At 47.5% G+C, this 26324-nt stretch overlaps 1 protein-coding gene across 1 annotated transcript in view; it reads left to right on the top strand.

The window, feature by feature from the left end:
- The window catches only part of LOC146829181 (sodium/hydrogen exchanger 2-like), a 615451-nt gene that overhangs the window by 503396 nt on the left and 85731 nt on the right, over nt 1-26324 (top strand). The window lies entirely within an intron of this gene.

The raw sequence follows: 26324 nt of genomic DNA, 5'->3' as shown, positions 1-26324 counted from the left end.
TAGAGGGTTAGGAGCAGACAAGCAAAGATTCATCGATGGTCGTGCTACAGAAGCCCAGGAAGCAGCAAGCCATTGAAACTTGAAAGAATTCTACGACATAAAAAAGAACTCTCTGGCAGATACAGGAAGTCAGAAAGACCTGTTAATGTCAAAGCTAGGAAGTCAATCATGGGTAACAAAGGCCAACATCAAAGACGGGTGGAGCACTTTGAAGAACTGCTGAACCAGCCCGTACCACAGTCCCCACCAGACATATACAGCCAGCTGACAAGGATTTGCCAATCAAATGCAGCAGGCCAACCAAACCATTACACATCTGGGAAAATGGGAAGGCAGCAGGTCTGGACAACATAACCTGGAGAGGCATGGAAGGCAGACATAGAAACATCAGTAGACATACTCTACCCCTTGTTTGGATAGATCTAGGAAGAGGAAAAGGTGCCATCAGACTGGAAGGAGGGATATCTCATCAAGATCCACAAGAAGGTTGACCCTGAGTAACTGCATGGACTACAGGGATAACTCTTCTATGAACCCCAGGCAAAGTGTTAAACAGAGTCATCCTGAACAGAATGAAGGAACAAGTCAAAGTTCAGCTGGAAGACCAGCAAGCTAGCTTCTGCATAGATAGATTCTTACCAGACCAGATTGCAACACTGTGCAGTGGATGGAAAGAAACTCCCCTCTCTATGTTAACTTCATCGACTATGATAAGGCATTCAACAACATGGACATAGAGACCCCTTGGAAACTCCTCTGCCTCTTTGAGGGAATGACCTGTAAGATAGTCCATGGATGACAACTCACGGAAGCCTTCCAAGTGAGGACCGGAATCCTCCAAGGTTGTTTGCTGTACCCTTTTCTTTTCCTTCTGGCCATAGACTGGATAATGAGTACATCCACAGCTAGGAGAAGAAATGGGATCTAGTGGACACCTTGTACCCAGCTTGACAACATGGACTTTGCAGATTACCTGGTCCTACTCTCCCAAACCAGCAGTGGCCCATCCTAATTAGTGAAGGGCCACACACCCTCACCTTTTGCCCAAAAACAAGTGTCTGTCAGGTTGGGCAAGGTCAGCATGACAGACACTCTTTATTTTCAGGTCAATCACTGACACCTCGTCAAAGAGTGGGATGGGGTAGGCAATTCTCACTGCCCCACTGCTTTTAGGTCAGGCATCCAGGAGCTAGACATGCAATAAATGCGCAGCCTCCTGGTGGCATGAACTAAACTTTACTTGGGCTGAAAATTTCACTGCTCCTGTGGGAGTGACCTCTTCTGCCTGCAAAACACCTCATAGCCCTCCCCCTCGAATGAGGGGGAGTGTCACTGATTGTCTCGGACCTGAGCACTTCAGTACCCAGGCTGAGTGTCAAGCACTGACATCTCGTCACAGAGTGGATGGGGTCAGCAACTCTCACTGCGCCACTGTCTGAGGAAAATACTCCAAATTCGCTAGCCAAACATCATCAGCAACAACAACCTATGGCAGCAGAATTTCCAACTTTCTGATCATGAAGAATTTGTGAAAAGACATTGGCGCTGGATAGGTCCCACCCTCCGTAAGCCCACATCAAACACCACCAAGCAAGCCCTGACCTAGCACCCTCAAGGAACAACGAAAAGAGGAAGGCCAAGAAATCCCTGGAGCCGAGGCCTCGAGGCTGACTGCAAGGAGATGGGTAACACCTGGAGTCAGATTGAAAAAAAAGCCTAGGACAGAGATGGCTGGAGAGTCCTGGTTGATGGCCCATACCCTAGAAGGGGTAGTAAGCATAAGTAAGTAAGACTGCGATGGAGCGTGGGTTGGATACAGTCCAGATTAGTCCAGCAGAAGATCGCAGGGAAAAGGAGAATGTGACTGGTGGTGGTCAGTGTAGCATGAGGATCAGGCCGGGTAACACAGACAGACGGGCTGGTGACTCATGTTGGCAATCCAGGCGGGCGATCGATTCTTGCTGTGTGAGGAGACAAACTTGCGGTGGCTCATGCTGATTTTCCATGCGAGCTGCACAGTTCCGGCACAAATGAGCCCATTCACAGTCACAGAGAGCCCAAAAGCTCAAGAACCACACCAAAGGTCCAGGATCTGAGGGCACCTCTTAGGGTCAGGAACTTGCTGAAGACAGGTACAGGAGCTGTTGGGGAGCAAAAAGAGTTTTTCACTATCAGAACATGTAAAACTTAAAAGTACATTCCCAACTTTTTAAATACACTGCACCCGCCCTGGGGCCTGTCCAGATCCTACCTTAGGGGTGACAGATGTATTAACAAGCATTTGCAATACAATCGGTCTCGCATCTGTTAAAGTTAGAGCTATTGGCTTTGAAAATAACAATGTTTTTTACTTTTGTTTTTTATTTTATTTATTTATTTTAATCACGTTTCTAATTACAATAATTGTTTTGTAATCTCGTACCTTAAAATGTGCCATGTTTTGATTTATTAATTGATGTTAATACAAAAAGAATCTGTTAAGTGGTGTATTTTTATTGTATTTATATGAAGGTATCCATGTTGTAAAATTGAATGCAACTTAGAACAACGTGACAATATATTTTTTCTAGACATAGACATTGGTTAGAACATGCAGTAGTTCCTCGTACCTTGCCACACTAATCTCGATTTGCGTGAGTAAAACTAAACAGGCTTTCGAGTCTACAAGTTTAAATTATATTTACAAGATATGTGCGAGAAGGGAGGCGGTGTGCAAACCATTTATAATGAAGTAAGTAATAGTTTAGGTACGGTGAATGTGTGTTTTTTCTACAATATGCTTTATGTGATGATCCTGTGGAATACAACACGCAAGGCTGAGATTGGGAAAACATGTGCAAACCACCCATGTATATAAAAATCAAAGAGGTGGTGACAAGATTTGGGACACGTGTATTCATGTGTGAGTCACATGAGATAATTACATAAGATGTTGTGGACTACACATACGCAATCCATAACTTCCTGTGTTGTTTATGTGTCTAGAACTGCACCGTTGTTAATCGGTCCTAAAATGCTTCTGACTACTTTCTATGCGTTTCACGTTTGGAACCAACCTGCCCACCACTAACCCAAGTTCAAAGGGGCACTATCCCACGGCTTCAGGTCTGATAATGGTGGAACCTGCCTTTCTCCATCAGCCAGAGGGCTGCCCACTGCACTGCACGTGGAACAGCAATAGACAGTTGGTCTGCAAGTTCAGGATTATCCCAGCGAGCACTCATTCAAGGGGTGCGTTCATTGTCATTAACTCCAAGGCCGCAGACCCTGATAAAAATCAGAACCACACTCTCATTGAAATTATTGAAGTAAGCGAGCACCTATATCCAAGGAGATATACCTTGTTTTTTTGAGATCTGAGACGCCTCGCAACATATTTTGGGTCAGGGACCACTTATTTTGTGCCACTCCACTGCCGAGCAAATAACGGTTCCTGAGGTCGACATGGCAGTCATGGCAACCAGTGAGAATGACCTGTCCGCAAAAAAGCTCGGAAGTTGTCGAACAGTTTAAAGGCGCACTGTTCTGCTTTGAGACTGTAATATGTTCTGCACACCCAAGAGGCCCTCATATGTAAACGTATTTTTAATGTGTCATGGAGTGACAGAGAAACAACTTGTGTTCGCCCCCTCCGCGCGTGCTTTATTCATCACCACCACACCACCTGCAACTGATGCAGCGCGGAATGCAAAATACCTCTTTTTGTCACAGGTCATCGATCGCACAGACACACTCAATCACTACATTCGTTGGTGGGGCCCATAACACCAACATTCATCCTCTATTAACCTGTTTCCAAAGAGGCGGTTGTTCCACTCGCTGTGATGGAAGGAAGTACTCTTTTATCCCTAATGAACAATAGATTTCTCTACTTTTCTCTATTTATTAAGGCCTAAAACTTCACCTTTAGTACTCCTCCCATGGATAGGCCATGAATCAGCTAGCTGCTGGTTAAAGTGACAACTAAAGCTATAATTTATTTACATAAATACTCTTTTCATAATAACGACCCAACACAGTTCTTGTAATAAATCTTAAATCTTTATCTAAATAATTGAAAATCAAATCTTTTGTTTAATCAAGCAGTAGACCATCATATTTACCTATTCTGGCTAAAGTCATCCTCTAAGTCAAAATCTTGGTCATCAGTTCATACTGTCAGAGTCTTAGGAAACAGCTGTCCTGCAGTGTCACCGTCCTCTCCGTCAGCATAACGTCAGGAAATCGAAAATCTTCTGAAGGGTCTCGCGCTTAACCGCTCTAATCTATGGTGTTTTATCGTAAAATTACATTCCAAAAGTAACGAGTAATATTTTTGAATGTCTCTGATTGGTCCGTTAAAATGGTTCAACAGCTTTCCCAATAGAGTTGTGTTCGTCAAATAGGGATGTCAGCCATTTTGTGGCCACCAAATGGTCAACTTAAGCAAAGGAACACAAAAACGTAATTAATACATGGAAGTGACTAATAAAATGTTATCCCCTTACTAATTCCCATATGTGTGTGTATTTATCTAGCAGAAGCAACACTTAATGCGGGTTATATTCACATTAATAAAGCACAAATCACGAATACATCACAAGAGCAACATATATTCATGCAAATTTCTAATTATCTATGATCAATATGCATATACAATTTAGTTTACGTATTAGTTAGGCCATGCAAATGCAATTCCCACGTGTATTCTTATTAGTAAAGTTGATTAAATTCCACAGCAATCCAATTAATACAATTACGATTAGTTAATTATTCTTATTAATAGAAACATGCAAAATGGAGAGGGTATACTCAAGTTTTTTAAATAAAACCCGCTCCAGCAATCCCCCCTTTGGTGATTTTATCACCACAACAACACTAAATTTATTCACCCTTTTACGGAAAATTGAAATGTATTCTTGCTCTTATTCATAATTCAGTTTCTTCTTCATCTCTTTTTGCCTTTTTATACAAACTTTCTTTCCATTCTTCTAAAGTTATCTCTACTAAATCTCTATCTGGATCCTTTTCTTTTTAGTTTTTCCCTTTTTATTTTATTCTTTGTTTTCTTATTTTTACAGCACATGCAACCTAATCTTAGTATTAATAACACAAAAATTACACATGTTAATGGAAATAATATCTTACCTATAAATGTACTACCTATTTTTACTAAAAAGTTTTTAATAGCAGCTATTTTCTTCCCAATCTTTTCCCAAACACCTTCAACCTCCAGTGGTACAATTTTGTCATGCAATTCAGTAATATTTTTAATGTAAACTTTCAGATCTTTGCTTTCGTCTGGAATGTAAAGGCAACAATGTTGAACTTTCAGCATTCCACAGACTCCACCCTCTTTTGCCAATAATATATCAAGGGCAAGTCGATTTTGCATTACCATAGCACGCATGGCAACCATTTCAGTATTAACCAATAAGAATCCTCCAGCGGTGCTTGTTGACAAGCGATCCACTACTGTTGATAATCTTCTAATATTATTCGCATGCAGAGATATTCCCACTGCTGGTATCAATGCTCCAAAAATGTCACCTACAATTTCTGCCCAAGATTCTCTTTTACTACGTACTAAATGATTACCTAAACTATGTACACCATCTTTACCTCTGTCCATGTGACATTTTTGGAAAAACCAGGCCTACGTAACATGTGCCATACCAATGGTCTGGCAAACGATAATATGCCTTGTTCCCACAGATAAAATAAAGTCCAGGGAAAACTGGATCTCTTCCACCTTTAAATCCCCATCCACCCATGATTCGGTATGTATCATGGCGCTCACTATTCCCTTGAAAATAATTGTCATACGCCGTTTGATTCCTTCTTATATACAGTTTCCCTTTCTGAGGCCAATCTAAAGCAAAAGTTGGATTAGACTCTCCCTTCATATGTTTTTCCATTTCTACATCCCAGACTGTTTTCTCCCCTTTTCCTTCAGATGCCTTTCTTCGCATTTTCAATCTCCTTTCCTCGACCATGTCTAGGAATGTCTTTTCTTCTTTCTTCAAACTGCATGTCAAATTATTTTTAAATATATACTCTAATGTTAACTCCTTAGGGGCATATTATCAAGCCAGGCGATAAAATTATCGCCGCTTTAGCGGCAGAAAACTGCTGCTAAAACGGCGATAATGGGCTTGATAATATGCTCTATAGAATTCCAATTGAAGCTCAGGTTAGATGTCCTTCACATCTAACATGGGCTTCAATTGGAATTCCATAGAGCATATTATCAAGCCCATTATCGCCGTTTTAGCGGCAGTTTTCTGCCGCTAAAACGGCGATAATTGTATCGCCTGGCTTGATAATATTCCCCTATGTTTCTAAGAAAAATTCACCTAATACCTTAGCAGGTCTTACTTTGTTTAGTTTGTTATTAGCAGGCACTTGCGCAAAAATGTTATCTATATCTGAAAAATAATATTCTAATTTACCTGTCTCGTAAAATAAGCTAGCTATCACACTACATGCTATTCCATACGTTGCTGGAAGGTGATGATAAGTCACTCCCTCTGACACAGATGCAGGTAACTGCATGCATAGGTAGCAGTCCCTTACATCCATAGTCTTTACATATTCATACAATAACTTTGAAAATACATTATTTGAAAAATCATTAATAGACCTATCTTTATGTAAATAATTATTATCTATTCTAGTCGGAACTACCTTTTGAATCTTCTTTATGTTAGTGATGTTTTCAGTGTGTCCTTCTAGTGTATCTATAGTAACCTTAATAGAAATCAAAAGAGCAAGTATGCTCCATAGAAGCATCAATAATCCTGTACAACAACAACACATTTTACACCATTTCTTCATGAATGTACATCTATTTTTGCTACTATCTATGTTAGCCATCTTTGTTAATTTGGACTGTGTCTTTTGACTTAGCCTCTTTTACTTCACAACTAATTTTCTAACCTTAGGCTCTAAGGCCCTACTTGGTTCTACCAGTATTTCATCGTTTTTCACTTCTTTCTGTTCATCCAAGTACAGAATTTCCTGATCTTCCGTTTCTTCTTCTCCGATGTCGGATAAGATAACTCTCAGGATTCCTGCTTCTTCTTCCTCTTCAACCACTTTCAGTACAGCCTCCTCTGGATTTCCTTGACTATCTGCCTCTTCCTCCTTTTCAGGCAGAGCCACGTACGTCCATTCCGGTGACTTATACTTCTGGTTAGGTTTCCTTGTTCGTTTCCCTTCTTCCTTATTTTGATTAGTCTCTCCTTCTTTTGATTTTTCTTGGCTTGTCACTTCATTCACCTGATCTGCTCTTGGTGATTTCAATCATGTCTGCTGATATCTCAATCTCTTTATTTTGTTTGGCCACACTTCGTCCTTTTGAACTCTTTTCTGTTTACCTCCTTTATTATTCTTTTCTTCTCTCCAAGCCCTTTTTCTTAGAACTCGACCTTCTGGTATTTCATTTTCACTCTCTTCAGATTCTGTTTCAAGTTGCTTTTTCTTTTCAACAACTTCTTTTCCCACCACTTGTTTTGTTTTCCCTACTTCTGTCCCTCCTCGGGTCTCCGACACGCAATCTTCCTGCTGGCTACTTGTCCCTTCATCTAGCTGGATGTTGCAGTTCCCTACACCTCCTCAGGGGTCTTCCGCAATCTGTCCCTCTCTCTCTGTACCTGTCCCTTTTTCACTTTGATCTATTATTTCAGGTGGAATTTCTCTTGGTCTTTCATCTGAAACTTCCTTCTCGCGAATTTCTTTTACTGCCTCTTTGTTGTCTTTTCCTTTTTTCTTTCTGTGTTCTTTTCTGGGACCTTGTCTCCCTTGTTCGTCTTCAGAATCTGAACTGGTATCTGAAATCTGCAATCGTCTTCTCAGAGAGATACTTCTGGGGACTAATATTTGATCAGATTCTTTTTCCCCCCTTTCAGGATTTTCTTGTGTTTTTGGCTCTTCGTTATCTGATTCAGTACTTGACTCTGATTCGTCATAGTACTCTTTTCCTTTGCTGTCAACTGGATTTGGTATCCTCAAAGTATGGCTGGCATGGATCCAGTTTTTCACTCCAGCACACTTCACAGCTGTTGTTGTGGTCAGAATGACTTGTCTTGGTTTTCCCCACCTTGGAACCAAACAATTTCTTCTTCTGTGGACTTTTATCCTTACCCAGTCTCCTGGGCTCAGATCATGGGCTGACTTCCTTTCAAGAGTGGTGGCATCCGCTCCAACCTGATGAAACACAGAATGAACTGCGTCAGCCAGGCCTTAACAGTATTCCAACACCATGTCATCAGTTATTGTCATCAGCTTGTTGACTGGAATGTACACATGCCTCATCGCTCGTCTCATGACTATTTCATGAGGACTTAACCCTGTGGTTCTGTCTGGTATTGCTCGAATTGTCATTAATACTAGAGGCAAGACATCAGGCCATTTCATACCAGTGGCTAAACACATTTTCCCAATTCTGTTTTTGATTGTACCATTCATCTGTTCAACCACACCAGAAGCCTCTGGTCGGTAGGCACAATGTAGTTTCTGTTGTACATTCAATGCTTCACTAATCAATTTTACAATTTCGTTATGAAAATGTCCTCCTCTGTCTGATTCAAGAGTCACTAGAAACCCAAACCTGGGGATGAATTCTCTCAAAAGTAGCTTAGCCACTGTCATCCCATCATTTCTTCTTGTTGGGAATGCTTCCACCCACGTGGAAAATAGGCAGACTATAACCAGAACATACCTCAGTCTGTTACATGGAGGCATTTCAATGAAGTCAACCTGCATTCTGGTAAAAGGCCCTCCTTCTCGGCCTATGGTTCCTAGACTCACCACTGTCTTTCTCCCGGAATTGTATTGCTGACATATTAGGCATCTCTGACATAGACTTTCTGCTACAAGTCTGAATTTTGGATTGTACCAGGTCTGCTTAAAGGACCTAATCATGGCGTCTCTCCCTATGTGTCCCTGGCCATGATACATCCGTGCCATGGTAGACATCATGCTATCAGACATCACTGGTCTTCCATCTCGATAGACCCACACACGGTCCTTTTCTCTTGGTGCACACCCTGCTTTTATCCACTGTTTCATTTCCTCATCTCCTGACTCTTCCTGCACTTGTCTCACTTCTTCCCAAGTTACCACAACGTTAGTAAACATTACTGAGCAAGAAGACATTTCTCTTTCCTTGGCCCGATTGACCGAATTCTGATTCCGTGCACAATATTGTGCCATATCGTTGGCGTACCTATTTCCAGCAGTGATGTAATCACTACCTTGACTATGAGCAGCACATTTCACCACAGCCAATTGTCTAGGCAGCTGTATCGCCTCAATCAATTTTCCAACCACTTCAGCATTCTTAATAGGGGTTCCACTTGAGGTCAGGAAACCTCTTTGTAGCCAAAGCTGGCCAAAAACATGGACAACCCCGAAGCCATACTGGCTGTCAGTTATCACAGTCACTCTCACACTTTTCCCGATTTTGCAAGCTCTGGTCAAAGCAACAAGTTCAGCTACTTGTGCTGACCTCACACCTTTCAAATAAGATGCTTCCATCACTGCTGCAACCGTGCATACTGCATATGCTGCGCTTAGCACTTCTTCATCTGTTCTCAAACATGACCCATCAATGAACAACAGAAAATCACTTTCTGGCAAAGGTACATCTTTTATATCTGGTTGTGGCTTTGTGCAATACTCAAGCACGTCCAAACAATCATGATCTGCTTCATCTCTCACTTCCACATTTTCAGCATCTGGTAACAATGTTGCAGGATTCAGATTCAAACATCTCGCAAGGCTCACATTTGTTGCACCTAATATGACCTTTTCATACTTAGTCAGCCGACTATGTGTCATATACTGAGTACGACTCCTTGTCAAGAGAATCGCCACGTCATGAGGTACAAACACTTTCAACGGATATTCCATCACAATACCTTCACTCTGCTCCAAACTTCGACATGTTGCAGCCACTGCCTTCAGACATCCAGGTAAAGCTGCAGCCACTGGGTCAAGCATTGATGAAAAATATGCAATTGGTCTTCTCAACCTGTCATGTTTCTGGATCAACACAGAGAGTGCACATCCATTTCTCTCACTGCAATACAACTCAAACTCTTTCTCGTAATCAGGCATGCCTAGTGCTGGTGCTTCACACAAACCCTCTTTCAATCGTTTGAATGCTGCCAATTCTTCCTTGTTCAATTCAAGGGGATATTTTACATCACTTCTGGTCAAACGTACCAAAGGTTTTGCGATCAGGGAAAAATTACTTATCCACTGACGGCAATACCCCACCATTCCCAGAAACATTCTCACCTCTCTTTGGGTCATGGGGGCTCTCATTCCTTTTATAATTCTGATTCTGTCTATTGTTATTTTTCTCAGTCCTTTCTCGATTTTATGTCCCAAATACTGTACTTTCTTCTTACAATACTGCAATTTTGCCGGTGACACTTTCAATTCTCCGTCTGCCAAATGATTCAGCAGTGCTATTGTGTCTACCTCACAAGCTTCACGTGTTTTCGACGCCACCAAAAGGTCGTCGATATATTGCACTAGTACTGAACTTTCAGGCATTTGCAGACTTTCCAAAGATTTCTTCAACAATTGATTGAATATTGAGGGGCTTTCTGTATACCCCTGTGGGATTCGGCACCATGCCAAAATCCGCTCTCCAAAACGAAATGCAAAAATTTGCTGACTGTCATGATGCAATAGGATAGAAAAGAAAGCATGGCATAGATCAATTACTGTATACCACTCCGCATCATGGGGAATCTGATACAAAATCACTGATGGATTTGGTACAATGGGACAACATGATACCACAATTTTGTTTACCTTTCTGAAATCTTGCACTATCCTGAATTTCCCTTTAGGCTTTTTCAGTCCCCTTATCGGTGAGTTACATGGACTACTCATTATTTCTCTTAGAATTCCTTGCTTGATCATTTTCTCAATTATTGGGGTTACTCCTTCAATTATCTCAGGTGTCAATCTGTATTGAGGGACATTTGGATAGCTTATTCATTTCTTCACAGTTATTTTTACTGGATCTATATTTCTCATTCGTCCTACATCTTCTCCGGTAAAATCCCACACTTCTGCCTTCACAGACTGCTTCAGTTCTTTAGGTAATTCATCAGGGTTGAATATTGCATAAGTCTCAGTAACCTCATTTTCTCTGTTAGCTATGGTCATTTTATACAGTACATCCTCATCTGGTGTTTTAAATGCTATTCCATCTGGAGTACAGAATATAGTGCAATTCATTTTGCACAACAGGTCCCTACCTAATAAATTCACTGGACTGGTGTCGCACACAACAAAGCGGTGCATCTCGGAAAATTTCCCTATACTAACTTTCACTCGTTCTGTCAGAAATGTCTTTATCTGTCTGTTGGACACACCAACTGTTGGACCCGGCCTCGTGGCGTGGTCCTTAACCCCCTGGATTGTGCCCGTTCCCCGCCCCGGCCGTCACGGGCCCCCCGTCTGAACTGCACCAAGGCCCTTCACCCGGAGCTGCACGTGGACGCATACTCCTCGTGGCTCCGCCATCTTGTTGGCATCCACGTCACACCGTGCACCAGCCGGCGCGACCCCGCTCAACCCGGCCTCGACCCCAGCGAAGCCCCGACATCGAGGCACCACGAACTAGCCAGGGGGTGCCGCAGGAACCATTCATCGCCCCCGGCGGAGGACAGTATCGACGGGACCCCCAACTGTCCTCCCCTCTCGAGGTGTGATCGCCCTGCAACTCCCATGGGCCTGGCGCCTCTCCTGCTGGGCGTCTGGCCACCTCCACCCGGCCACTCCGCCCCCTCGGGCGCATAGGTCCGGACATCAAAGGGCTCCAGACCTATATCTGGGGCGACCCCACCACAGCTCGGCAGTTGTATCCCGGAGTCGAGAGCCCTGCTGATTGAATCGCGGCTGACCCTACGGAGAAGAACTCTTGTCGGAACCATCACGAGCCCTGCTGACTGCGTCGCGGCTCCTTCCTGTGAACCCTTTCTGAACCACCTGGAACATCGGAGCCCTGCTGACGCCGTCGCGGCCCAACCTCGCTGAAACCTCCCTCGGAGCCCTGCTGACGACGTCGCGGCTCGAGCTGAGCAGAAACCATCTTGAGAGCCCTGCTGATTGGATCGCGGCTCTCCACGAACTGTACGCCAGAGCCCTGCTGACGCCGTCGCGGCTCAACCCCTCCGAGATCCGGAGGTCCTCCAGCTTGAGGATAAGAACTGGGCCCCAGGTACCCTCGTACCGCATTCCTGCCAAAGACTGTCCCGCTACCCCGACCCTTCCAAAGAGACACTGAGACTTTTGGTGGATCCCTCGATCCCTTCGTGTAAATATTGCCCTCGTAACCTTTTTATTGCTGATAAAGAATTGCTTGTCACAAGACAACCTCCTCGAGTCCTGTGTGGTGGTGTTACTGTGCTAGTACGTGATAGGAGAAGGATCTCTCAGGAGACTTCTCGGCAGCGCTCGGCTACTTCGTGCAGTGTGAGGCCCCCCCCCCTTGGTGGTCGCACCGACTCCTCGGGGTCCGCCTTCCAACATTTGGTGGCCAGCGACGGGATCCGAGCCGAACGCAGTACGTACCAGCCAGTACCCACTAGCTACCCATCCAAACGAACAGCATCATGAGCAGCCAGGAAAACAACGCGACAATGGAGTTCCAGCCCGAACGGCTGGAAGAATATACGCACAAAGAACTGAAACAGTTCTGCAAAGACAAAGGCATTGCAACCACCAGCCTGGGTACCAAAGAGGAGATGCAGAAAGCTCTGAGGGCATGGTTGGAGGCCGGGGCAGGCCCCTCCCAGGAGGAAGGGCCCTTGCCCCTGACTGAGACCGCAGCAACCGCACGGACTCCGGCAACCGGAGGAAGAAAGAGCCTAGAAACCGGCCTCTCCGAAGAAGAAATACGAGAGCGGGAAAAGGTCCGGAGCCACGAGCTAGAGCTCGCCCGACTGCGGCTGGACGGTGAACTCCAGCTGGCAGAAAAGAAACTGGCCCTAGAGCAGCTGCGCCTTCAAGAAGAGATAGAGGAGAAGAGACGACACCGGGAGTTGGAGGAAAAGAAACTAACTCTTGAGCACGAGCGCAGTCTCAAGGAGCTCGAGATCAAGGCCAAGAACGGAGGGACTGACACCCCCAGTACTAGAGACACTCTACCGCCTTCCGAGGCCAAGGTACATATCCCGAAAGAAGTCGTCAAGGAGTATTACAAGAATGACGACATCCAACAATGGTTCAAGGCCTACGAGGTGGCCATGACCTCTCATCGGGTGCCCCGAAAGGACTGGGGCGCGGGCCTGTGGGGGCGGTTCCTGAGTGAGGGGCGGGACACGCTGCTCCAGCTACCGGAGGAGGTGATGACCTCCTACGATCACATGAAGGAGGCCCTGCTCACCCGCTACGGGCTAACAGCGGAAATGTACCGCCAGCGGTTCAGAGACTGCAAGAAAATCCCGGGTACCACATGGGTGGAATATGTGGACTTTTTCAGTCGGGCCCTAGAAGGGTGGATAAAAGGGAGCAAAGTAACCACCTACGGGCAGCTGGTCGACCTCATCGTATGGGAACACCTTTCCAACAATTGCTTCGTGGAACTGAGGCAGCACCTCCTCGACAGCAAAATGACCGACCCGCGAAAACTTGCCGTCGAGGCCGATCGATGGGTCAACTCCCGGGTCCCCCGGAACTCAATGGGGGAGTACCAGAGGAACCCCAACGGGCCCCCCCGCCAGCGCGGTGGGGGGGGAGGGCCGAACAGGAACCGAGACCCTCCCGCCGGGGCCCCCAGGAGCCCCCCTCGAGGGCCACCGCAGCCACATCTCTCCCCGAGCCTAGCCCGAAAGGTGGGCCCGGCCCGACCCGGACCACGGCCGCCAGTGACCTGCTACGGCTGCCAACAAACAGGACACTTTGCCAGCGATCCGGCCTGCCCTCTGAACCGAAGAAACGGGGCCGGCGGGCACCCGCCCCGGCAGCTGACAGCCGCCGCCTTGGGGGGAGAAGAAGAGGAAGAGGAGGCCCTCGACCGAGAGAACACTGAGTGGGAGCCGGCAGCCATGTCCCTGGTCTGCCTGGGTAGCCGAGAGATGGTACCCTGCACCCCCATCCCAACCAACACCCAGAAGTACCGGCAGCAGGTCACGGTCAATGGACAACGGGCCGAAGCCCTTCGTGACACAGGCGCCAGTATCACCGCTGTCCGCTGCCACCTGGTGACCCCTGGGCAGATTCTACCGAATGTGCTGTGCCCCGTACGGACGGCCGACAACAGTGAAAGCCTATGCCAGATGGCCCTGGTCCCCTTCGAGTGGGGAGGGGTGACGGGCCTGCTGAAGGTGACAGTGCGCGACGACGCCCCGGTCGACTGCCTCCTGGGGAACGACTTGGAAAGTTCCCCCTGGGCTCAAGTAGAGCGACGAGAGCACCTCCGAATGTTGGGACTGGCTGATTGGGCCTGCGCCATCACCCGGTCCATGACCGCCCAGGCCCCCCGCTCATCCTCGACCTCCGGGACCGCCCAGCCCGAGGGGCTCGCACCCCCTCCCGCCAGCAGCGAGGAGGAGGCGGACACCGACCCTGGACCCAGCGAATCCTCCCCCGAAGAGATGGCTTCTCCGAGCGCCCTCCCAGAGCTGACACAATGGCGACACGAAGGGGGCCCCACCCGAGAGCAGTTCCAGCAAGAACAACAGTCCTGTCCCTCTCTCGAAGGGGTCCGACAACAGGCGACCGCGCAAGCCAACGGTGACCAGACCGGCACCCACTGGATCTACTGGACCGAGGGCCTGTTGTACAGTGAACAGAAAGTAGCAGAACTCGGGGCCAGCCGCGTGTTGGTGGTCCCCCTCCGCTTCCGGGAGTTCCTTCTCCACCTGGCCCATGATGTGCCCCTCGCCGGACACTTGGGGCAAGACAAAACGTACAGTCATCTGGTGACCCACTTCTACTGGCCCCGGATGCGGAGAGATGTGGACAACCACTGCCGGTCCTGCCAGACCTGCCAAGCCAGCGGAAAGACGGGGGGTCGGGTCAAGGCCCCCCTCCAGCCCTTTCCCGCCGTCAGCACCCCGTTCGAACGGGTCGGAATCGATATTGTGGGACCCCTGGACCCCCAAACCGCCCTGGGCCACCGCTTCATCCTGGTCCTCGTGGACCACGCCACCAGGTACCCGGAGGCGGTCCCGCTAAGAACTATAACGGCCCCTGTGGTAGGCCGGGCCTTGATGGGGATCTTCTCCCGAGTGGGATTCCCCAGCGAAGTGGTGAGCGACCGCGGCACGAACTTTATCTCCAGGTACATGCGGTCTCTGTGGCAACAGTGCGGGGTCACATACAAATTCACGACCCCCTATCACCCTCAGGGGAACGGACTGGTTGAGCGGTTCAACCGAACATTAAAAGGGATGATCCAGGGCCTGGAAGAACCCCTCAGGCGGAAATGGGATGTCCTGCTGCCCTGCCTCCTGTTTGCCTATCGGGAGGTCCCGCAGAAGTCCCTGGGGTTCAGCCCGTTTGAACTATTGTATGGACACCCGGTCCGCGGACCGCTCAGCCTGGTCAAGGAGGGCTGGGAGATGAAGCCCCGAGGAGCCCCTCCTGACGTCTACCGATACCTCCTGACCCTCCGAAACCAGACCCGCAGGTTCCGAGCCATGGCCGAAGCCAACCTCGAGGCCAGCCAGGAGGACATGAAGCGGTGGTACGATCGCAACACCTCTACTATAGAATTCGAGCCAGGACAGAAAGTATGGGTCATGGCCCCGGTCGAACCCGGCGCCCTCCAGGACAAGTGGACCGGGCCCTTCAAGGTGGTGGAGAAGAAAAGTCCCGTCACCTACCTGGTCGATCTGGAGTCCCCCCGGAACCCCCTCCGGGTCCTACATGCTAACAGGCTAAAACCCCACTTCGCCCGGACCGAACTGAGCCTGCTGCTGGCGACTGACGAAGGGGGCGAGGACGACTCCGAGCCCTTGCCCGACCTCTTGCAATCCGACATTCACGATGGATCGATCGAAGGGGTCCAACTCGCCTCGTCCCTGACCCCGGAACAGCGCAACGACTGCCAGCAATTACTGCGGGACTACGCAGCCCTCTTCTCTCTCACCCCGGGGGTGACCCACTGGTGCGTCCACGATGTCGACACCGGGGAGAGCCCCCCCATACGACACAGAGCCTACCGGGTGCCTGACCGAGTGCGGGCCTGCATCCAGGCTGAAGTAGCAAAGATGCTGGCCCTGGGGGTCATCGAGCCTTCCGACAGCCCGTGGGCCAGCCCTGTCGTCCTGGTGCCCAAGGCCGCAGCTCCCGGTCACCCCCCGGAGTTGCGATTCTGCGTGGACTACCGAGCCCTGAATGCAGTAACCAAGACAGACGCCCACCCGATACCCCGGGCCGACGAACTCATCGACCGCCTAGGGGCCGCTCGCTACTTGAGCACGCTGGACCTCACCGCCGGGTACTGGCAGATCCAGCTCACCCCCGGCGCCCAAGAAAGATCCGCCTTTTCGACCCCGGATGGGCATTACCACTTTCGGGTGATGCCCTTCGGAATGAAGAACGCCCCGGCCACCTTCCAAAGACTGGTGAACAAGGTTTTGGCCGGGCTTGAGGCCTTCAGCGCGGCCTACTTAGATGACATTGCCGTGTACAGCAACCACTGGGCCGAGCACCTTCTCCACCTGAAGGCCGTCCTGGCCGCCCTTCAGCGGGCCGGGCTCACAATCAAGGCCAGCAAATGCCAAATCGGCCACGGATCCGTGACCTACCTGGGCCATCAAGTGGGGAGCGGGCAGGTGGCCCCCCTCCAAGCAAAGATAGATGCCATCCAGACCTGGGAACCCCCCACTACCCAGACCGCTGTCCGGGCCTTCCTGGGCCTCACCGGATACTACCGGCGGTTTATCCGGGACTATGGGAGCATTGTTGGCCCCCTCACAGAGTTAACGTCCAAAAAGCAGCCCAAGAAGGTACACTGGACACCCCGCTGCCAAACAGCCTTCGACACCCTAAAAACAGCCATGTGTACTGCTCCGGTGCTGCAGGCCCCGGACTACCAGAAGGAGTTCGTGGTACAGACGGACGCCTCTGAGTATGGGATCGGGGCCGTCCTATCCCAAGCCGACGAAAAGGGGCTCGACCGACCAGTGGCCTTCATCAGCCGACGACTACTGCCCCGAGAGCAACGCTGGAGCACTATTGAGCGTGAGGCCTTCGCTGTGGTGTGGGCCCTCAAGAAGCTCCGGCCCTACCTCTTTGGCACCCACTTCCGGGTCCAGACCGACCACCGGCCCTTGCAATGGCTAATGCAAATGCGGGGCGAGAACCCCAAGCTGCTGCGGTGGTCCATCTCGCTACAAGGGATGGACTTTGACGTCGAACACCGGCCCGGCAATGACCACGCCAACGCCGACGGCCTGTCCCGCTTCTTCCGCCTTGACGAGGAGAATCCCCAAGGAGATGGGTGACTCTCCATGCCTTCGGCTGGGGGGGACGCCTGTTGGACCCGGCCTCGTGGCGTGGTCCTTAACCCCCTGGATTGTGCCCGTTCCCCGCCCCGGCCGTCACGGGCCCCCCGTCTGAACTGCACCAAGGCCCTTCACCCGGAGCTGCACGTGGACACATACTCCTCGTGGCTCCGCCATCTTGTTGGCATCCACGTCACACCGTGCACCAGCCGGCGCGACCCCGCTCAACCCGGCCTCGACCCCAGCGAAGCCCCGACATCGAGGCACCACGAACTAGCCAGGGGGTGCCGCAGGAACCATTCATCGCCCCCGGCGGAGGACAGTATCGACGGGACCCCCAACTGTCCTCCCCTCTCGAGGTGTGATCGCCCTGCAACTCCCATGGGCCTGGCGCCTCTCCTGCTGGGCGTCTGGCCACCTCCACCCGGCCACTCCGCCCCCTCGGGCGCATAGGTCCGGACATCAAAGGGCTCCAGACCTATATCTGGGGCGACCCCACCACAGCTCGGCAGTTGTATCCCGGAGTCGAGAGCCCTGCTGATTGAATCGCGGCTGACCCTACGGAGAAGAACTCTTGTCGGAACCATCACGAGCCCTGCTGACTGCGTCGCGGCTCCTTCCTGTGAACCCTTTCTGAACCACCTGGAACATCGGAGCCCTGCTGACGCCGTCGCGGCCCAACCTCGCTGAAACCTCCCTCGGAGCCCTGCTGACGACGTCGCGGCTCGAGCTGAGCAGAAACCATCTTGAGAGCCCTGCTGATTGGATCGCGGCTCTCCACGAACTGTACGCCAGAGCCCTGCTGACGCCGTCGCGGCTCAACCCCTCCGAGATCCGGAGGTCCTCCAGCTTGAGGATAAGAACTGGGCCCCAGGTACCCTCGTACCGCATTCCTGCCAAAGACTTTTCCCGCTACCCCGACCCTTCCAAAGAGACACTGAGACTTTTGGTGGATCCCTCGATCCCTTCGTGTAAATATTGCCCTCGTAACCTTTTTATTGCTGATAAAGAATTGCTTGTCACAAGACAACCTCCTCGAGTCCTGTGTGGTGGTGTTACTGTGCTAGTACGTGATAGGAGAAGGATCTCTCAGGAGACTTCTCGGCAGCGCTCGGCTACTTCGTGCAGTGTGAGGGCCCCCCTCCTTGGTGGTCGCACCGACTCCTCGGGGTCCGCCTTCCAACACCAACTACTTGGATTGTTTCATCCGAAAGAGGAAGATTCTTAACATCAGCTGATCTAACAGTTGATCGAGTAGCACCAGTGTCCACTAGGAAAGTAATATTTTCATCATTAACCTTCCCATCTACAAATGGTCCTGTCTGGTCTACTTCTAGAGTTGCGCCAAGTACGCACTCTTCTTCCTCCTTTCGGCACCGTCAGTAGCTTCCTCTCTGAGTCACTCTCATCACGTTGCAGCCAAAACTGTGAAACAGCGCGAGCGCGTGGCGGTTTATTTACCTGTTCTTCATTGTAGAATTCCGATTCATTACTATACTTCTGAGTGTTTCTGCTCTGCGGGAAAGGTGGTTTTGGCACCTGATTCTGTGAGGTAACCACCTGCTGCTGTTGCTGCAGTTGACCACTCACCTCATTCTGCACCTGCAGATTCAATGATGCATTTTCATTATTAGTACTTGGAGGAAATTTGCACTCGGATTTCCAATGCGCTAACCTACCGCAATTAAGGCATGGGAACTTCTTTTTAGCTTCTTCTATATTACCTTTCCCTTTTCCTGGGCCAAATCTCGGTCTAGTTCCTGGGTTATTTGCTTGTTCGTCCAACTGAGCTTCCTGCCTTTCAGCTACCTTTACTTGTGCCCACATTGCCTTTTCTTTTAATTTTCGCTGTTTGGCCTCAATTTCGTCACTGAAATATTTAGCATGTCTCAATACTTCATCTATTTTCTTATTCTGCCAATCAACCGTATGCTGTTTTATCATGTCACCAATTTCTGGGCGTAAACCATATACAAATCTGTATACGAAATGACTCAAATCCTTATCACTCAGGTTCTCATCTCCACTGAACTGCTTAAAAGCTTGAATTAGCCTCTCATAGTATGCATGTACTGATTCTTTTCCTTCCTGATGTGTTCGATCAATTTTTACCCAATCTGTCTCTATAGGGGGAACTTTGTTTTTCAAAATGACCATAACCTGTTCATACTTCTTCATTACATCAGGGACCGGAGCTCCTGTCTTAAGATCCCTAGGGTACTCTTGAGTTGGCCAGTTGATCATCAACTTGCACTCTGTCCACAAATCTGCCGGTACTATTATATCAAATAGACTATTCAAATCTATCCATAGTACTTTCGACAATTTTACAAATCTGTCTACCTGCCGGTACCACTCGATGGGCTTTTCGCGTAGTCGAGGGAAATCATTCGTAAATGACAAAATGTCCTGTCTTGTCCATGGGACGTTTACATATCCCCCTCCTGGAATCTCCCTCATGGGGTATTCAGTTACTGCCTTTTCTTTCTCTCTAACACGGAATGCCGAAATTGTCTTTTCTGAGGCATCATTACGTTTTCTATACCATTTACTTCTCCATTTATCCACGTCTCCCCATTTTCTCTATAAAATGATTATGTCCTTAATCTGACCTATCTGTCCTGTGGTGTTCAGATTTTCAATGTCTTTTTCAGTAAAATCAACTTGATAGGGTTTCTGTAAGGCTTTTACCTTATCAATATCTATACCCATTTCATTCGCAACTTCTCCTAGTCTTTCATGCAGATTTTTCGCTCTCCATGTCACGCTTTTGCATAGGAATAACAACTCCTCATCCTGATAAATTTTTAATTTTTCTACGGGAATAGTCCCTACAATTAATTCTTCCAATACCATCCGTAATTTAGCCACATCTATTGACTGGGATTCTTTATCATGTTTCTGTAACCCTCTTAACCATTCACTTAGTTCTTCCACAGAAGGTCCTACCAGGTTTTCTATGCTTCTCTGTTTTGGATTTCTCTGGGGTTCCAACAAAGTTTCTACTGCCGTTCTACTCTTTTCAGCATAATTCTGATTTATAAATGGATTATTTGAAACATTTGGTTCAAACATATTTATTGTCGGTCCCCATGGATTCTCAATTTGACTCCGTTCTGGACTCTCAACCAAATTATGGTACCGGTATGGTACCGTCAAGCAATGTTCACTATCCTTTTGCGTCTCAAAAATGGGCATTACTGGACCTATGGTCACTGGAACTGTTACAGCTTCTAGATTCTTAGTTAATTCTCTTATTTTCTCTGTTAATTCTAGGGTTGTTTTGGCCAATTCTGCTGAATTTTCACTATTTATTCCATTCTCCGACTTCTTTTCTACTTCTCTAATGGAGTTTCTCTTTTCTAAATATGGTGACATAGTCTCAGTCTTGATAATTCGTAATGTTTCTCTCATTGGGGCATTTGGTGCCAACATTTCTGATTCTGGTCGGTACGGTGGTACTTGCATTCCGCCATCTTTTCATTCGATCATCATGTGTTTCATGTCCATATGACCTGCCAAACAAATATCTGTAACTTCTAACATTTCTTTGCTTTTCTCGCTCATGCATTTCGTCTTCCCACTCCGTCAATGCTTCAAACTGCGTCGGTCTAGGTCTTGGTTCTAAATACATCATTTTCTCTCGTAAATTCCTTAAAACTGCCATATTAAAGGAACCATGTTCTGGAAATGCCAGGACTCCATCGTCCTTGGTATATTTTACCCAATTATCTAACCAAATACAAGTATGATATCCATATTTCGCAATCATTAAAGATGCAGGAGTTTTCGGTGGAGGAAGTAACTGTCCTTGCCTAGTTTTGACCTGTTTATCTTTCTTAAACCACTTCTTAATTTTACCAAACCAGGACTTCTTTTTCCTATCTGGTGGCTGGTAATACATTTTCTTGGTTTCTGTGTATCGCTAGTCTTTTACAACTGTACCGCTATTCTGTCCACTCACAGCGCGACTTCACGCTAACGCACCAATAAAGAGCGTCTACGTCACTGTCACAGTTCTGTAATCCCAGCGCGACTCACACTAACGTACCAATAAGGAGCGTCTATGTCACCCTGTTTCTTCTCCAATCCCAACGTGGCGCACACCAACGCACCAATCCGGGGCGTTTCACAATTCTGACCGACTGTCCAATCCCAGCGCGGTCGTTTTGACGTCAGCAGCCGCTGCGGCAGCTCTGCTCCTGTCCACCCCTCCTTTACAAGTCCGCTCCGTGAACTTTTATTGCAACTTTTACAATTCTATTAGTAGCAACACTAAAACATCTCCATTGTCCACTTCGCTAACCAAAGAATAGCAATAGACCTTTCTCACGAGAATTCCGTCTTTCCCGAGAGCAGCGCTTACCTCTGCCCTACTACAGAATTATGACATTTGTTAACAAAGCAGCGCTTCCCTCTACTTTGTCCTACCAACAAGCTCAGAGAACACCTGCTACCTTTTCAGTGATAAGCGTTATCGGTATGCCATTTGGTTTCCTGGTACTTAAAGACCAAAATGTCACAGGTAACCTTCGCTATCATACACACTTCTCTCACACAGAGAATATTTCTAATGGCAACACACAACGATGCTGCCGAATCGAACCCAGACAATGCGCTGTGCAACTTCACTTGTCACACGTTTCCCCTGTGTACCTACAGGGCAACAACAATTCCGTCTTTCCCGAGAGCAGCGCCTACCTCTGCTCTGCTACGGAACTGTTACAAACTTCCGACTTCCTACATCCCAGAAGCCGTGCTAACAACATATAACTCAACGTACCTCAACATATAGTGTTAGTACATACATCAATACAAATCAATAATCAATAAGCTATCTACAAGCAATGATCACTAAACCAAATCAGTAGCTAACCATATCTCTGCTACCAAGAAAACTGATGCAGCGCGGAATGCAAAATCCCTCTTTTCGTCACAGGACATAGATCGCACAGACACACTCAATCACTACATTCGCTGGTAGGGCACATAACACCAACATTCATCCTCTATTAACCTGTTTCCAAAGAGGCGGTTGTTCCACTCGCTGTGATGGAAGGAAGTACTCTTTTATCCCTAATGAACAATAGATTTCTCTACTTTTCTCTATTTATTAAGGCCTAAAACTTCACCTTTAGTACTCCTCCCATGGATAGGCCATGAATCAGCTAGCTGCTGGTTAAAGTGACAACTAAAGCTATAATTTATTTACATAAATACTCTTTTCATAATAACGACCCAACACAGTTCTTGTAATAAATCTTAAATCTTTATCTAAATAATTGAAAATCGAATCTTTTGTTTAATCAAGCAGTAGACCATCATATTTACCTATTCTGGCTAAAGTCGTCCTCTAAGTCAAAATCATGGTCATCAGTTCATACTGTCAAGTCTTAGGAAACAGCTGTCCTGCAGTGTCACCGTCCTCTCCATCAGCATAACGTCAGGAAATCGAAAATCTTCTGAAGGGTCTCGCGCTTAACCTCTCTAATCTATGGTGTTTTATAGTAAAATTACATTCCAAAAGTAACGAGTAATATTTTTGAATGTCTCTGATTGGTCCGTTAAAATGGTTCAACAGCTTTCCCATGCGGAAAATGTGTCTTTAGATATAGTTCATAATTTCTTCGGAAAAGTATCTTCTATTGTTTCTTTCAGAGCAGCTGGCTGATAGCCCGGAGTGTCCTTGAGTGGCACAGTTGAGTTAGGGTCGCGTAGAGGCCACTGCTGCTGATGGTGATGCATGCGCACTTCACCCAGAGACCTTCACAATAGAGTTGTGTTCATCAAATAGGGATGTCAGCCATTTTGTGGCCACCAAATGGTCGACTTAAGCAAAGAAACACAAAAACGTAATTAATACATGGAAATGACTAATAAAATGTTATCCCCTTACTAATTCCCATATGTGTGTGTATTTATCTAGCAGAAGCAACACTTAATGCGGGTTATATTCACATTAATAAAGCACAAATCACGAATACATCACAAGAGCAACATATATTCATGCAAAATTCTAATTATCTATGATCAATATGCATATACAATTTAGTTTACGTATTAGTTAGGCCATGCAAATGCAATTCCCACGTGTATCCTTGTTAGTAAAGTTGATTAAATTCCACAGCAATCCAATTAATACAATTACGATTAGTTAATTATTCTTATTAATAGAAACATGCAAAATGGAGAGGGTGTACACAATTTTTAAAATAAAACCCGCTCCAGCACAACCATTGTGCCAAGATATGCCACACTGCCAGTGCAGCTCACGTAATGTGGAAGCCAGATGGTGAGATGCTGGGAGCATCTGTCCGTCTATTTGTAGGGATGAACAAGAGAGGCAGACACCAAGAGACAAGTGGGAGCACCTTTATTATAAGAAAGCAAAAATATCCAAAAAAGCAAAAAGAAGCCAGCTTCATACATAGGTGCAAAGGCATGCCAATCACGAGCAATGAAAACTAGCATATTGCACACAGTTACAGATGAAGTGTGCTATAAAACCAGACACAGTGTGTTTTAGAAATGTGAACACACACACAATGCTAAGACCCGAACGCACGCACTACATGTTGTGGGCATGCAATTACTTTTTCGGGTTGTTACGATGCGAGGCGGGCTGGCCGCTGCCTCTGGGCAGGTGCAAAGGCGCATTGCACTAGGGTATGTATACTCACAGCCTCTCCGTGCTCCGAGGGATGTTCTTGGGCACGGACCTGAGTCCCAGTCTGTGGCAGTCCACTCTGGTCCCGCTGTAGGTGGGCACGCAGCTGGCACACCGCACTCCAGAGCAGGGCCGGACTGGCCGTAGCGGGCACCGGGCAATCCCCCGGTGCACCGCACGGGTGGGGGCCGGTGTTGGGCCCCTGGGGGCCGTTTTTGTTACGGGGTCGTTTTTGCAGCATAGCTGCAAAATTGGCCCTGTAACAAAATCGGCCGAAATCCGGCCCTGGCAAAGAGCTCGGTGGCACCCCCAACCCCCTGGGGGGGCCTGCCGAGCACTTTGCCAGGGCCGGTTTTTGTTCCCAGTCCGCCCTGCTCCAGAGCAGCAGCCAGAGGGCTGCCCCACGGAGCCGATGAGCCCGCTCCCCAGAGCCATGCTGCTTCTGAGCTATGCAAAGGAGCCCTGTGTCATCACACCCTGTCCTCCAAGGGTTCCGGGCTGTGCTCCGAGGCTCTGGCAATCTCCGGGCAAACAGGAGCAGGCAGATGCAGAAAGAAAAACAAAACAAGCACTTGCAATGCAATAGGACTCACATTTATGCGAGACTTATTGCATTGCAAACGGGACTGCGGGCGGGTGTGAAGGCACGAACAACGGAGTGCGGGGGTGAGAAGGCACGGACTACGGGGGGAGGCATGGGAAGAAAATAGTGCTCACAATCTAAATAAAACATACTGTGAAACACTCAAAGTAAAGGGACCAGGAGCCATTGAACGATACAAATGACAACATGGCAGACATAAGGAGGGACTAACACGCCTAAAACCAATCGGAAGGCAGCATTTAGAAATGACAAAGATGCACGCCAATGAAAAAGATGGGCGGAGAGTGGACGGAGCTTTCACAGAGCTTCCACTCCATACTGAATACTGCATGCCTCGCAAAGCGAGTAGCGCATGCACGCTGCTGCTATGTGCCCGACCTTAAAATGAAGCTTTGGGCCTGGCAAAAGGTTTATTTTGCCAGTTCAAAATGGCAGGTTATAACTGCACATAGGCCTGAGACATGTTTAAAGGCTACTTAAGTGGGTGTCACAATCAGTGCTGCAGTCTCTCTGGTAGCATTTAATTTACAGGCCCTGGGCACATGTAGTGCACTTTACTAGGGACTTATAAGTAAATTAAATATGCCAATAGGGTGTGAGCCAATGTTACCATGTTTTAGGGAAAGAGCATAAGCACGTTAGCACTGGTTAGCAGTGGTAAAGTTTGCAGAGTCCTAAGGGCATCGAAAACAAAAGCAGCAGCAACAGGAGGTCTTAAGGTAGAAAAGGTTAGGGGGAAACTAAGCCAAGGATTCCAGGTCTAACAAAGGGGCAAATATTTTTTTTTTTTATGACAGGAAAGAAACTGCTTTTTTTTAGGTTCTAAATAAAGAATTTCTTTTTGAGGTGGACAGTAGGGTTGCTTGTGCCTGTGCTGAGGGAAAGTTAAGATTAAGCTCGAAATATTTTACAATAGATGTGGGCAGGACAGAGAATTTCCAGGGAAAGCCGAGTAAGAAGCCAAGCCCGTCATTTGGCCTGGCTAAAAGACCCAAAGCACCAGCAAGAAAATTTCTATGTGAACCATGAAACAAAATAATTTGTAAATAGATAGCCCTTCCAACGCAGATTTCACGTAATCCTCCTTCTTGTGACACCAGTTCTTCTGCTCTAAAGTGCTCCAGCCACCCTACAGCGCCCAGCAGCCATACAATACCCTGCCTCCCGCGTGGTTGGCCGGATTAATCCCAAATTTTGAAATTTCAACCTTAACGCAAATAGGTTTTCTCGTTTCCAACTTCACTTCAGAAAGGAAAGAAGTGGCTTTTATAATGTATCTTCTACCTCTCTGGTAAAATGTAACACATTCATCGTCATCGTTTTTTATTTAGTCTCTCACCTAAGTTTGGTTGGTTCTAATCTACAACAATATCATAGCTTCGAAATTGATTGTATGTATATTAAGATGTAAAATAGTTCCTCTTGAACTGAAATGGAACCAGTCAATATGAGGCAAAATGATTTGGAAATACTGCTCTGGGCCTGTCTAAGATATGATTAACGATGTTTTAGTGCATTAAGAGGGTGACCGATTTCCACCAAAATTAAAACATAATGTTATTATTAAGTAACAACAATTATATTAATACCA

This window comes from Triturus cristatus, chromosome 5_2 (genome assembly GCF_964204655.1).
Source record: "Triturus cristatus chromosome 5_2, aTriCri1.1, whole genome shotgun sequence".
NCBI lineage: Eukaryota > Metazoa > Chordata > Amphibia > Caudata > Salamandridae > Triturus > Triturus cristatus.
This window is presented reverse-complemented; position numbering and strand designations above follow the sequence as displayed.